The sequence below is a fragment of the Diabrotica undecimpunctata genome, chromosome 1 (genome assembly GCF_040954645.1).
Source record: "Diabrotica undecimpunctata isolate CICGRU chromosome 1, icDiaUnde3, whole genome shotgun sequence".
Lineage (NCBI taxonomy): Eukaryota > Metazoa > Arthropoda > Insecta > Coleoptera > Chrysomelidae > Diabrotica > Diabrotica undecimpunctata.
This window is the reverse complement of record NC_092803.1, coordinates 18,123,807-18,140,412: the sequence shown is the minus strand read 5'-3', so window position 1 is coordinate 18,140,412 and position 16,606 is coordinate 18,123,807. Positions and strand designations below refer to the sequence as shown.

At 29.4% G+C, this 16,606-nt stretch overlaps 1 protein-coding gene across 1 annotated transcript in view; it reads right to left on the bottom strand.

Moving 5' to 3' along the window:
- Positions 1 to 16,606, bottom strand: part of LOC140437924 (carbonic anhydrase-related protein 10-like) — a 907,307-nt gene that overhangs the window by 624,569 nt on the left and 266,132 nt on the right. The window lies entirely within an intron of this gene.

Genomic DNA, 16,606 nt, shown 5'->3' with positions numbered 1-16,606 from the left:
ATTTTTTACAACTAATGTTTTAATCGTTATAAAAATGAAGTTTTATAAGGTACAAATTTATGGTTCCAATTATTTTTAACATAAAAATGATTAAGTAGTTATCATGAGAAATTATAATTTATTGTTGTTGAAAATAAAGAACTTATTTATGAACTAAATTTAAACGATATATTCTGGTAAATCTTATGTAGGTTGGCATAAATCTGTAGGTAAGCACTCTGCCGAAACAGCTGTAGTGATAAGATTTTATATTAAATTTTGTGGAAGTTTTGAAAACAAAGTTTTTAGTGTTTTAGTGTTACAAAAAAAATACACTTTAATTTATTAGATTTTTTTTAAATCGGTAAGTATTACAGCAAAATATTAACAATTTTCAAATAGGTCTAGATAATTGACATTACTAGTTCTTTATACTATAGCTAGAATATTTTTATTGTCTGTAATTTCTTTTCTAAAAAACAAGATTTACCTTTATAATCACAAGATCAATCTTTTAAAGAAACTGAACGCGCAGTGATTTTATTATCGTTAAAAATTTACCCCTCAATGGTCTTGTTTTTATAGTATTAAAGTGGAGTTCTCTAAATCCAAATTGGTGTGATGAAATTAGATCTTTAGCTTCCATTAGTTGTTTTATTGTATTCGTGTATTTCGCTACACTGCTCGTGCTGCTTCGAAATTACAGATAGTAGAGAAATCGGTCTGTAAAATAATGTTTTATTTGGTTGTTATCTAATTGCCATATCTTTGCAACATACCTTAAGTTAAATCACTACAAATAATAAACTGACAAAATTATTTAACTTCACATCGCTGAACTGGTCTACGACAGATGGTGTGTAACAGGACCGGTTTCAGATTATTAAAAAAACCGTTGCAGCTTCCAGACAACCACCACAAAATGTATCATATTCTAAAGCAGTTAGTCAACAATAAAGTATTCTAATTCCAAATAGAAAGCAAGCTATTTTGTTTAATACTTTAGAAGATTGTGTACTTTATCATTATCTTGAAGAATTGAGTCAACATGTAGATCTAAAAAATATAATCCAAACAGTAGAATATAAACAGTATATCCCGTATTTGAAATCTAAAATCAAAACTAAAGTATTAAGTTTGTGGAAAAACATGTGGAGTGTATCGCAAAAAAAACTAAACAAAATTAAACAATTAGTAAAACCGTGGCCCTAACCAACATTGAACAGACCACACTAATATAAGTAATAAAAAATCTTCAGGAATAACGTTCTACAGGTTAGTATACAAATATGTAAACAAAGCAATGGCCCGTACTTCAGAGAATAAATTAATAGTATTTGACTCTATTAATTTATCTTTATGTATAATATATCGTGTTTTTAGTGTTTACCGCGGGATAAATAAATCATAGTTTATTAAAAATGCACTTTTTTAGATTATGAATAAATCTTCTGAATAACTAGTCATATTTTTATAGTAATTTTAATATTATTGACCCCGGCCATAATCCCACCGCCATATTGGTATCATCGTTAGCCACGCCTACCTACGATAAAATTACACCTAGATTGGTAACAGGGATAGCCAAGGTCAAATCACGTTCGGATTTCGCTCCCATTCGTTTGGTGGCGCTGCTAGTCTCGTTCCTGCACGGAGGGAGTGTGCTGTGGTCAATTCAAAGTTGAGTTTAGACAAATACGGCGCCATATTTTGTCGCCGTATTTGTTTTTTTATGGCATCGAACACATTATATGGAATACCAATGGAAAAACGAAGAAATGAACAAAGAAGATGTTGTGTTCCAGATTGCATGGATACTACTAGCAAGCATTACCGTTTTTTAAGCCCACGAAATTATATGGATATATTTGATAAATAGTTGAGTGCTGTTAAGAGCCCTAAATTGTAAATTTATGCGACTAAAATTGTAGTAAAATGCCTTTTGCAGAATTAGACTTTTATTCACATAAAACTTGACATAAGAATGACAAAACAATTATTAAAATACTGACCAGTTATCACAACATTAAGAAAACTAAATTATACTACACTTGGCTTGTATTATTAATATTTCTTGTAACACATATAACATATCTTGTAACATTTTTATAAATAAAGGATTTACTCTATATTTTATTCTTTAATTTTTTTAATCATTTTTACATTTTAATGTAGTGTAAAATAAATATAGTCTCAACATAACAAGAAAACCCAAAAAGTATACGAAAAATATTTATTATCCTATATGATAAGGATTTTTCTTGTTATTTTAGGATTATATCGATTTTCCTTTACTTTAAAATGAGTTCACAATCCTAGACAATATTACTAAACTTTTGAATTTAGCGCCATGTATATATAGTTACGCTCCCGGTCACTAGGTGATGCGCCAATCATTGTGTTATTCGTTAACACGGAACTTACAATGTTAGGTGGTAGTGTGCTATGGTTAATATGCTCATAGCTTCTCCATAGATTCTAACTCGATGCATATTTATTATTACTTCACATCAACAGTTATTACAAATAAAATTAACAAAATTTATTAACAAAACTTACAATGGCGCTATTTGTAATGATATTCAATAAGCTTCAGGCGTTGGGGACACTTATAGGAATTTAAATTATTATTAAATTGAAAACATCTAGATTTTTCAACGGAGCTTACGTTGAGGTTAACCTTTAAACAAAACAATTCAAATTTATGGTTATGTACCAATTGTCAAAAAAAAAGGATAATACTGACTGTCATATGTTGAGATGATATCAAACCTTTTTAAAATATTAATTAAATTTTAAAATTAATTGCAATTAACTAATATGACAATTAACTAATCCATAAAACTTATAATTCCATTTATTTACAATTTTTTATTTTGTCATGAAAGCAATTTTTTTTATTAATGAAAAATGTCTATTTTTACATGGAAACATTTTAAAGAAAAGTACCTTTTATCACTCTGGCTAGTATTTTCTTTAAGAATTTTTTGGGATTAGAACTGGATTAAAAACACTGTTCCACACAAAGTTTAATTGGTCTGGGACGACCATGGAATACAACAAAATGGACAAGTCATGGGAAGTTGGACAACTGATTCAAGCTTTGGATTATTCTGGATGACAACAAACTGCAATCTTCAAAACTCGGCCACTCAATTTCTTCTTAAAACCATGTGGAATTCTCAAATCTTTGAAAACGCCGTCTTTCAAACCTCTCAGATAAGGCACAACACAACCATTTGGTGATTAACTCAACCAAAACTGTCACATTGCATTTTGAGCTCAAATTCACCTCTGCACAAAAATTTGCCGGTTTTGAAGACTACCACGCCGTGGGCTATCTCTTCCGAATCTCAAATTTCAACTTCACTGGACTTCACTATTTGCCGATGACAACAGAACGAATGACAAAAAACCATTATGAATTTAAAAAAGAAAAATTCGAACTATAGATTACTGATAGAGATTGTTGATAAAGCCGTCAGTAGACTTCGAACAGAAGACTTTAATCGCCATAAATATAGACTTACAACCAACAGATATTTCTTAGCAATTGATGGTAAACAAAACAAACGTGCAAAACTTGTTTTCTCAACACATTTGGTGAAACAGACAATTTTATTAATTTAGTTTGTTGCAAGAAACGTAGTTCATAATCTGAATTTATTAGTGATAACAGGAGGGGACGTGCAACTTCTCCATCCAAATTCTGTAGTGTGAACTAGATTCATTAGTGCGAACTTACTAATGAGCGAGTCTACCATTTATTTTTAGACGATGAGACATATGTATAAACAAAAAGTAAGAGATAGACAAGCAGCAAAAGAAATTGAAAATCCAATGTTTACCGTTGGATCGACAGCAGTACTTAACTATACCATTCCTGTCAAATGCCATTGCCTTTTACAAACGCCAACTTTGGACTTTTAATTTAACAATTCACAATAAAACTAACCAATCGAATTGCTACATGTAGCATGAATCTACTGCTGCTTGTGGGGCCAACGAAATAGCTTCATGTATTTTTAAAAATATCCTAAATCTTCCTGATGGAATTGCAAAAGTAATACTATATTCAGAAACATGCAGAAGACAAAACAAAAACTCGTATGTAGCGGCAATGCTAACGTTAGCTTTGCAAAAGTCTCCAAGAATTTGCACAATTGAACATAAATTCATGTTGCCTGGACACTCACATATGGAAGTAGATGCTGATCATGCTCTAATTGAAAGGAAAAAACCAAAAAGCAGTATTTTGATAGCCCATCCCCATGATTGGTATCAGCTTGTCCGATCGTTCGATCCTAGATTTTTGGTTATTGAGATAATCCAGGACGACTTTTTAGACTTTTCAAATATGTTGAAAGGTCCTTTAGTAAAAATTAAAAAAAAACGTTGCATAGAACCATTTTAAGTGGCAACCTGTGCGTACCTTAAAGTATAGCAAACGGTTTGGTATCATCCAATTTAAAGCCACCTTGTATGATCATGAACCATACCAGGAGATGTCGTTTTTTGCGACAGAAAACATCCGAAAAATGGTTAGCTAATGGTGGCAACGTCCAAAAAATAAAAAACACGTTATTGCCAATATCAAAAGAAAAGAAGGCTGATCTGTTGTCTCTACTAGAATTTATTCCACCTGTTTTTCATCGGTTTTATAGGAGCTTACCTTCATCCGACTCAACTGTATCGACAGATCCAGATTTGAATAAAATCGATGCTGACAATAATCAAAATTGAAAAATTTCAAAAACTCTAAACAATCTTAATTAAAAATGTGGGATTTTTGTTCAAGTGGTTTATTGTTTTAGTTCTTATCACTATAATAACTTACTTGTTTTGTTGTTAATTTTAAGAAAAGTAGAAGGCATTTTTGTTTCTTACTGTGTGGCAGATCACATAAGTCAATATTATATATTTGTTTCTAGTGCCAAAATTTGACATTTAATGTCAACTTAAGTCACTTATAAATCAATATTTATACTGTTTATTTTATTTTAATCTAGTGTAGTCGTTGTAAAATGTGAAAATGTTTAGTTCACGAAGGAGTGTTAATTTAATGTTGTCTTATTTCTGGATAAAATAGTTTTTATTTCCTCCTGAAAAGTAGCTCTTTGTGACTTATGTGCTTATTCCCACTATACGCAGATATAATATATAACTTTTTTCTTGCTTATGTCTTATTCTTAAATATTTCTTCCTTGTTTATATTGATTGGAAATCATGGCTTCTATTTATAGTTAACTTAAGCAATCAATAAATTATAAACCAGCATCCAGTAAATAAACCAAACATATATAAATTAATTAAGAACCACCAAACTAATAGCAACAACTTCCTAACAGTTTTCCCACTATATTGTTCCGAAGAAGTTTTATTTTTGTTCGTCTCTGCGGTGGCTTATTGATTTCTCTCTTGTTTTCTTTACAGTTACTTCTTTTTTCTTACTTTTTGTTTGGGATATTTGTCGTAGGTTCATTAATTTGAAAGATAAACGGTGATGCAGATGTTAGCAGAAATAAATTCCTGTCTCTCCAAAAGCTACGAGTCGCTCAGGAATTGCGTAAATTAATTTCCTAGTTTTCGGGAATACGTTTGGAACGGGAAAAGAAAAATTATATTTAAAAAAAAATACTAATAAATTTATTATTTGAGTGAAGTCGAGTATTATAAAATATATCCGGTAATAAGGAAAATTGTAACATCATAATTAATATCTGGCATCACTGCCACCCGATGACGTAGGATGGTATGGATTGCAAGCTATGGACATGATATTTTGTTGTAACCTAGTTTTAAGAAGATATTGTTCTTTTCGATAATTATATCACTTACAGTAATGTGCATTTTATTTATTTTAACCTATAGTTGCAGCTAGTTGTGTTTACAGTGTATTTAAAATAACAGATTCGAAAAAACACGGAACTAATCTTATCGCTGTCGTGTACCTTACAGCCTATAATCCACCGCCCTTTATAATACCCTATTTTTGTGAAAACTTTTAGTGCTATCCATGCTTAGTTGCTATTATTGTTATTCCAATTAGTTAAAAGTTTAGCGAGTACATTAGAGTTTTATTTCAAAGACTTTTGAAGGTGTTTTACTTGACATCAAGTAGATGAATGATGTATGTAAACTTTAAGGCATAATTACCGCTCATTTTAGATACCTTGTTATGCTTCCTTCTATTTTCTCCAGCTAACTATTTGTAGTCTTTATATTTCTTTTGTTTTTTATGGCATATAGAGCCTTCCTTTATTTGTTTAGAGGTTGTAAAACTAAAAAGGTTCTGAAACTGTTTTTTTTGTAGCATGTCTAAGGTAGTTACTTGCTTTCCGTGTCCGGAACACCAACCGCTTTAAATTTTGTGTTTCCAATGGTTGGGCACATAGATGGCGCTATCAGGCGCTAAGAATAGGTCTTTTTCTGTGCAGGTCTCTCTCATATCTGTGCATGATAGTAGATGGTGACTATTCTGAACCGCGCCACAGTCGCAGGTATCGTCCTCCTGGTATCACCATTTTTTTTTATGTTACTATCATAACGTGAAACGCCAGTTCTAAGTCTGTTTAGCGCTTTCCATGTGGGATACGGCAAATTGTGTCCAGCGGCCATTTCCTCCGAGGGAGCAAAATGAGTTGTAGTTGAAATTAGCTATTCAATTGAGAACCATTAGCTCTCAGAAGCTTGTAAGGAAATATTAGTTAGCTATTTATTGTTACAAAGTCATGTAAAAAGTTTTATATAGAGATATAGTTTTCTATAAAATAATATAAAACAAGTTGTTGTTAGTAGGTTATGTTTTACAAGTCAAAACATAACCTATTATAATTTGTTTTTTAACCAGGAGAAGTAAACTAAAAAGACAGATTCGCACTTAAGAAAGTTACTTGAAAAGTCACCAAATACATCTTATTTTTTGGTTGATTAACTCGTCCTTGTGGTAATCCAGTAATCAGTATCGGACTACTAAAATAGGAATATAATACCTATAATATTTGATATTTCCTATTTTTACAATATAATATTTCCTATTTTTCGACTTCTCTTCAAGTATCTACAAAAAAATAAAATGTACATTTAAATAAAGCTCTTTATCTAAAGCACAATATAAAGATTTTTAAACTTTTTACGGTTTATTTACTATATAGATATTTATGGGTGTTTATGACTAACCCATAATATTTACTTACTTAAAATTGATTTGCTTATAGGATTTATATAATAATGAACGACATATATTTGAATGATCTGGGCGATTATACATTTCACTTAAAACTTTATTTAAAGTGGGCATTTCATTCTTGAAATAGAAGCTGTGTACTATCTGTCGTACAAATGTTTTAACTCTTTCAACGTATGATTCTAGGATAGAAAGTAGACCACCGATATTTTGAGGACATCTTACTGTTTCACTCTGATTATATTTCTTAATTGTTCTATAAATATTTGATTTCACAACACCTAAAATTAGCACATTACTTAAGTAAGTCTTCTCTGTTGCCTGTTTTATTTTTGCTACTATAACTGTTATTTTCATTCCAGGATTATCAATTTTTATTTGTTTGTACATAATTATAATGCATTGTTTTTCATTTGATAATAAATAATCCCAATCTACTCGCCGTTTTTTAGATGGAGAAGGATAATTACCACTGTAGTCTGTACCTCCTTGAATTTACAGTACACCAATATACGGCAATTCAATCCTTATGGGAGTTTTTAGCGCGGCGATGCCGATTTTCTTTAAAAGAATTTTTAGTCGAACATTACCAGGGTCCTTAAAATGTAGAGCCCTTCTTCTTCTTCTTCAAGTGCCCTGTCCGTTGCGAACGTTGGCTATTAACATGGCAATTCTGATCTTATTTGCGGCGCTTCTGAATAGTTCGACCGATGTGGATTTTGGAGCCACGAGTGTCTTCTCCTGCCTGGCCCTCGCTTACTGTCTATTTTTCCCTGGACAATCAATTGCAGTAGACGATACTTATCGTGTCTCAATATGTGGCCTAGATATTCAAGCTTTCTTTGTTTAATTGTATTCACGATTTCTTTCTCCTTTCCGATTCTTTGGATTACCTCTGTGTTGGTGACATGTTCGGTCCAGGATATACGAAGAATGCGTCGGTACACCCACATTTCGAATGCTTCAAGTTTTTTCGTGAGCGTCTCCGTTAGCATCCAGGCCTCCACACCATACAGTAAGATCGGAAAAATGTAGCATTTAACTAGACGTAGTTTAAGGGGAAGAGACAAATCCCTGCTTATGAGGAGCTTTTTCATATTGCTAAATGCTGCTCTAGCTCGTTCTATTCTCGCCTTAATTTCTGTGGCCTGTTCCCATTTTGCATTTACGTTGGTGCCAAGGTACACATAAGATTCTACATGGTCAATTAGTATGTTACTTATCTAGAGCCCTAAAAATGTTAAATTAAAACTAACCCGCTACAGTCAATAGCATTGTAGTAAAACAATATTTTTCTTTGTTTTTTGTAAGTGATAGTCATTTTCGAAATTAATCAGCAATTTTATAGTCGATATGCGTAATAAGCTTTTTTTGATAAAAAATGTTATATATAAAATATAATAAAAATATCCAATGTTGTTCTATGGTTGTTAATTTCTGTATTGACAGTATAGACAGTTCTGAAGTAATGTCAATAAAAATATTAAATAGATTATCAGTCAAGTTTAAGTAAAGTTTTATATTGTCCTATAGTTGATAATAAATTATAATAGTTAAAGGTCAGTTCACCTAAGTTATATTATAACAAAGAATATCAAATAAGCTTATAATTATTACAGATAACATTGTATTGAGTAACTTCTTGCTTATTTGGATCCTAATTGCAGTTTTTTGTTATTCTTCTTTAATTTTCAACCTGTAATTAATGTCATTTTGATGTGTTTACACAGTCATTAAAATTTGATATAATTTTCAAACTTGAAATTAATTTTAGTTAGTTTATTTTTAAGTCAGTTCATTTGATTCATTGAAGTTCACTAATTATTAGTTAGTTCAGTCAGTTTATTTGATTTGGTGAAGTTCATATCGGCTATAGTTATTATTGTGGTTTTTTGTGTTATAACGATTGAATTTATTAATGGAGGAGAGTACTCTGAAACATTCCCAGGGGAAGGCATTGAAATTAGGGAAGAAACAAATCTTAGTCAACATGGTAAATTATCGTGTAAATCATGGATATGATTTACTTTCAAAAATAATACAAACAGTGGTAAGAGAAACTGGCATTTCCGAAAAAACAATTTATTCTGTAAGAAAAGAAAATTCCTCGGCACTAGGATTAGAATCAGCAAAGAGACGATCCAAGCACAAGCTTCATTACACATTAACAAGAACTTAATTATCGCGTATAATAAAACTTACGATGAAGAAACAAAGAGTAGCATTTGTCGAATAGTGCATGATTTTTTTTGTAAGCATACACCCCAACATTACATTCTCTATTAGCATTAGTAAATAAAGCTGAACATCTACCAAATTTTTCTAGAACTACACTGCATAGTCTAATTAAAGACATGGGATTTGTGTACACAAAAGGGGATAGAAAGTCAATGTTGATAGATTTACCCGAAATTATTTCTTGGCGCCATCGATATTTGCGAGAAATTCGTACATTTCGGGAACAAAACTACAACATTGTATATTTTTACAAATCATGGGTAAATATTGGTCACAGTGTCAATTATGAATGGAAGGACACTTCCGTATAGTCACATAGGGATGCATTTGTTCGTGGACTCACTACAGGCTTGAAACCCCCTACTGCACGTGGCCCACGCTTCATTTTACTGCATGCAGGATGGTTTTATTAATGAAGCCGAACTAACTTTTTTAGCAAAGAAAAATACAGCAGACAATCATGGCGAAATGGATGGACCTCTCTTCTAAAATTGGTTTAAAACTAAACTTCTTCCAAATATTCCCGATAAAACTGTAATAGTAATGGACAATGCGTAGTATCACTCCAGGAAGTTGAAAACAATTCCAAGCAATTCTGGCAATAAGGAAGAAATAAAGTAATGGTTTCGTTCAGAGGATATTGTATCCAAAAGAGCATATTTATCCAATATACATTATAGCCACCACGTAGCCCAGAATTTAATCCGCTTGATTTTGGTGTATGGGGCGTATTAAAAAAAACGTGTGTATAAGAATCCCATAAACATTCGCAACCAACTATAGAAGAAATAAATACTGCAGCAGCTTCTTTAGAACCAATGATGCTATTTAATATGAGATGATTTTTATGGAATATATTGACAAATGAATTAATGAAAATGGTGGACATATCGAACAATTACTTTAACAAAAAGTTTTGTTATTTAGTTTAACTATTTCCTAATTGGGTTTGTAAACAAAATGTTTTGATTATGATTTTAATTTAACATAAAACATAAATGTTTGATGTAAAATCCTATTATTCTGTGTTTTGTTAAATCCTATTATTAATTATCCTGCTGATATATTTATTTTATTTAATTTTTCGTTAAGTATTAACTTTATTTAAAGGTATTTTATACCAAAATTTAGATTTATTAATATTTTTGTCTATTTTTCCTTCGTTACCTGGAGTAATTGCCTTAAATCAGAATTATGCAGCTGATTTGTAAAATGCGATTATCTCGAAAACTTATATCTTTTTTTTTTGTTAAAATAATGTATCTTTAATATTTTTTATCACAAATACTGGTAGCTCAAAAAACAAAAAAGTTAAGTGCAAATTTATGCTACATATGTGGCATATGTGGCTTTATCAGCTTCATCGAAGTGTGCATCAAGTTATAATTTCTCATATTTAAAAGTACCCAGATGTAAATTTTTATGCATAAATGTTTACAAACGAAAGTTATAGCGAAAAATAAAATTATTAATTTGCTCTTTAGCACCCTGTATTTTTCCTAATATCAACATTTTATTAAAGCAAGTTAGCTTAAATCGTAATATTTTAAAGTGTAGAACCTACTGTTTCTTTTTGTACAAATACTTAAGGACCACCCTGTATAGGAAACATAGGTTTTTGTTATATAGATCCATACTATCCAAATCAACTGTTGTTTGTCTGTCCTGGTCAGTGTCACGAAAAAAAAGCCTATTTCTCTGGATTAAAATTTATCATTAAAAATAAGCACAAAAAGCTAAATAATAACTTAAACCTTAGAATAGAAATAGAAAAATTAGTATACAAAAGGAGAAAGCCACAGTACCGGGAAGGACATACAGAATATGAAGTAGTCAAAATTCAAGCCACAAAATAGTTATAAAAACAGTTGGAAACTTGTTAGTTTATAGTGCCCTAATTAATTAATCAACGTCGGTGTTACTCGCTGCATGCTAAACTTTATGAATTATAGTCTATTTATGGAAACAAGAAATATATGACCCTTTCGCGATCCCTTTTGAGGATTAAGGGAAATTGGACGCTTTGTGACATAGGGTATCTTTTCTTGAACTGTCACATTTTAAAACTAATTGTTCTGGTATTCGAAACATTTCTGAATACATTTTTTAGACATTTCCAAAGCAAAATATTTTACATACCAAATAATACGATTTTACATCAAACATTTTATGTTTTATGTTAAATTAAAATCATAATCAAACCATTTTGTTTACAAACCAAATTAGGAAATAGTTAAACTAAATAACAAAACTTTTTGTTAAAGTAATTGTTCGATGTGTCCACCATTTTCATTAATTCATTGTCAATATATTCCATTAAAATCATCTCATATTAAATAGCATCATTGGTTCTAAAGAAGCTGCTGCAGTATTTACTTCTGCTATAGTTGGTTGCGAATGTTTATGGGATTCTTATAGACACGTTTTTTTAATACGCCCCATACACCAAAATCAAGCGGATTAAATTCTGGGCTACGTGGTGGCTATAATGTATATTGGATGAATATGCTCTTTTGGATACATATCCAAATCTTATGGTATGTTATGGAACTCCATCTTATTTGTCGCAGAGGTTAAATAATGTAACCTGTGATATATCTCATTCATTGGTTACTTATATACACACGGAATAACCTATCGATGACATTACTTATTTATATGATTACGTTACAGCTCACGAGTAACTATAATTACATCTCGAACAAACGGACTATTATGATTTACTAACGAACTAATATTATGCTGAACTAAATTGCCTATGTGTTTACTATATTTATAACAATATCGGTTAAAAGGTCAACGATGATGTTTTTGTAAAAATGCTGAGTCTTTAAGGTCAGATTTGTAGCAAAAGTATTATGGAACAAGACACATATGTGTTCTTCAATACCTGTGCTTTAGTTTCTAATTGTCCTAATAAAAATGAGTAAACAATTTACGTAATGAATAATAAGTATTCTTTTGGAATTTTTGATAAATTAAATAATTATATCAATATCTCACTACATTGCCAATGAATATGACTGCCACGACCAATCCAACGTTCAGAAAAGGTATATTTAACTATGTTCTCACTGCCTTCTCTCTAGAATGTGGTGGTGTACCATCTTACATAAACCATATATTTTGAGTTGTTAGTATTTTACAATAGGAAAAAAGTAATACAACACCAGTAGGTATAGAAATTCAAGAAGCGATAGAAAAGGGAAATTGTATACATAATGACGGCCAACGTCTGAATACGGACACAGCACCTAAAGAAAAAGATGAAGAATATTTTCTTCAATAAGACATTTAGCAACCATAACAAAAATGTTGTAATGTTACATTATCATCTTTGAGTTGTTTTAATAAGAATAAACTATGAATTATGCTTATCTACAGATATTCAGTGCTTTACCTCACAAATATCACAACTAAGAATTATTATGCAGCTGACTTATAAAATGCGATTATCTCGAAAACAATTAAATTTTGAGGTTACTAACAAGTATACCTTTTGTTTGTAAAAATAATGTATGTTTAATATTTTTTAACACAAATAGAGCTAACTTAAAGAACAAAAAAGTTAAGCGCAAATCTATGCCACACATGTGGCATATGTGGCGCCCTCTATCAGTTACATTAATGTATAAATAAAATTATAATTTATCCTACTTAAGAGCGTCCAATTATAAATTTTTGTCCAAAAATATTTACAAACGTAAAAGTTATAGCGAAAAATAAAATTTTCAATTTGCACTTTAACACCCTGTATCTTTCTTAATATCAACATTTTATCAAAGCAAGTTAGCTTAAATCGTAATATTTCGAAGTGCAGAATCTACGGTTTTTGTTTGTACAATTACTTAAGGACCACCCTGTATGTAATTTTTTGGACCTAAGTAGTAGTTAACTAAATAAAATTCAAAAATCGTAAATTTTCGGTTTTTTCGCCTATCAGTAAAAAGTAAAGCATTTTAAACAAATTTGAGAGTAACAAATTTATAAGCTAGATAAAAACGTTCAAAATAGTGTTTTTTAAATCTTTCTATCCTTATTTGTTTCTTGGAAAGTTGTAAAATAAGTCAAAAATGTTGATTTTTTATAAATGTTGATTACTTTTTAAAGAGAAAACCTACAATATTTATATTACATGGAAGGTTGGGTCTTATAGTCCCCAAAATATGATTCTAATTTAAACCGATAGGTCAAATAGTTTAAAAATTTAATTTATTTATCCCAAATTAAATTTTTTTGCAAATATCATCAAAGTCAAAAAATTAGGTAGTAATAGTAATTATATGGGGAGATTCTAAAAAAAAAGTACCATTTTATTTTGATTATTTATAAACGATAAACAAAAACAATTTTAAATAGTGCACAATAATTTTGCAAAAATATATTGATTTTTGACTGATAAACAAATAGAATAATACCTTTGTAACCATTACTCGCAAGAAAATTATTTTTTTATGTTTAAAAAGTACATTTTCTTACAATTTTAAAAGAAAAAATTGTCCTAGGATAATTTGGGACGATTGTTTTTTAAACTCGATGTCCAACCTACTGAATAATTGCCTCGAAAAATGTTAAAATCGGTTTTTTCAGCATTTTTAATTGTTTATTTCTATTTTACTAAAAATAACACAAAAATAACTCTCATTTTATATAAAAAAAGGAATTTTAAAGCAAAAGAACATTTTTTTTATAATTTGTTTAAAAGTAAAGATATAAAAATAAATAAAGAAATAGGTTGCTATGAAAAAAGTTTATTGAATAAGTATATATTAATCATAAATAATTTATGTTTTGCAATAAAAATTACGTCAAATATTACTAAAAAAACTTGTTAAAACAAATTTGTTTTGAAGCTTTTTGAACGATTCCATAAAAAGGCAATATTTTTTAAATGTTGCATAATAAACTTTAAAGTATGTTCTTTTAAATGACGCTAATAAGATCTCTTAATTAATATAAACAAATCTGCCATCAATTAAAAAAAAAAGACTGACTACGTCCCAAATTATCTTAGTACAACTTTTTTCTATTGAAATTGTGAACAGATGCAGGCTTTCTAAATATAAAAAAAACGGGTGTGGCAGTCCTGTGGGACTGCCGATAGAAGTTATACTTCTATACACGCATTCGCCGTTACAAATTTATATGTGAGTGAATCTGCACAATCATTACATATGTAATGCTATAGGTAAGAGAGAGTAGAAAGACAAACATAATTAGATATAACTTGTATTTGACCTGTATTTGATCTGAAGGATTGAATCAATATTTTGATGAAAATGTATATTTTTATTTTCATATATGTATGAAAGGAGTTGAATGCAAAAAAAAATTTTTACACATACTTTGCAGTAAAATTCATTGTTTATTTTGTTATTAATATAAAAATACAATACAATACACTGCAACATAATTCAATATAATAATACAATACAAATTAAAATGCAATATTCATAAGTATTTAAAAATGACAATACACATAACTGACTTACGTATATGTTTAATTTACCATGATAATGATATTAATAAAATAAAAATATTGTTTCGTGATACAACTGTCAGACAGATACAAAATTAAATTGTTGTTTGTTGTGTATATAAGTACACATTTAAACTTTCTTGAGATATTTACAAGTTTTTATTTAACATGCCTAACGAGGATCAAAACAAATCTGAACAGAATGGAAAAATAATAATAATAATATTAATAAATATTAAATATATTTACAAAAGGAATATTTTTATTCTCGAGACAGAAAGAGAAAGAAAATATATCTTCTGTCCTTTTCTTACCTATATCCTACATAGGTATAGTCAGAAAAATTAAAGATTACCATAAACGATCATATCAGTCACTTGTTTTGTATTTGCTGTCTTTTTCTATAACAAACATTTGTTATTTATAGAAAAAGACAGCGAATACAAAATAAGTGATTGATATGATCCCTCATGGGTATTCTTTCATTTTTCCGGCTGTAATAATTTTGCCGATTCACTCCCATACAAATTTCCAACGTCGAACGCGCGTATAGAAGTATAACAATTTTTTTCTTGCACGTAATGCCTAAAAAGTTATTCTAATTGCTATAACCCAAAAATCAACATGTTTTTACATAGTTATTTTTCAATATTCAAAAGTATTTTTCTTAATCTTTTTCAAACGATATGAATGGTATAAATTCTCTTTATTTGGGATAAACCAAGTAAATATTTTTTAAAGTATTTCACCTGTCAATCTGAAATTTTGGTCATATTTTAAGCAATAAAAGATCCAACATTCTATGTAATATGCAGGTTATAACTTTATTTTTAAAAAAGTTATTAACATTTATAAAAAAACCAAAATATTAACTTATTTTACGACTTTCTAAGCCAAAAATAAGTAGAAAAATATTTAAGAAACGCTTTTTTTAGTGTTTACATATGACATGATATATTTATTTCAAATGCTTCACTTTATGCTAATAGATGACGAAAGCGAAAATTTACCAGTTTTTGACAATTTGTTAAACTAATTAAGTCTAACAATCAACTGCAGGAAACATATAGGTTTTTGTAACAGAGGTCCATACTACTCAAAACAATTGTCGTTTGCCTGGTTGGATCAGTGTCACGAAAAAAAGCTTATTTCCCGGTTAATAGAGTAGAAAAGCTTTATAAATATAGTTTCTTTTTCTTTGTGTAATAATAATTTTCTATCAAGTAATGGGCTTAAGGCGAGCATTTAGTTTTAAATTTCGCAAAACAAGTTTTCAATAAATAAATAGCACAAATGGAACAAAAATTCATAAAATGATTTTGTAAAACTTTACTAAAACTTTAAGCGCAATAGCTCTAATGGTTTGTTGGAGTTATTAAAAGTTTTAGTAATAATTAATTTTCTTGGTTATTCTATTGTTTTAATAATTTACTGCAGTTTAATTGTAATATTAGTTTTGAGTTTTGGATAATATTAACAATTATTCTTTCTGGTACATTAACTGGTAACTTTATGGTACATTACCTAGTTTTTCCAAACTGAACAGTTAAATTTTCTATTTTAGTTTTTAACATTAAATACAAATCTAACTTAGCTGTATTAATTCTTCTCTATTCCAAGGATTGGCAAAAAGTTAATTCTAAATTATTTACAAATTTAATTTAAAAAAATTAATAAACTGTGCTATTCTTTTTTTATAATAGTTTGTTTCTTTTTCTTTTAAT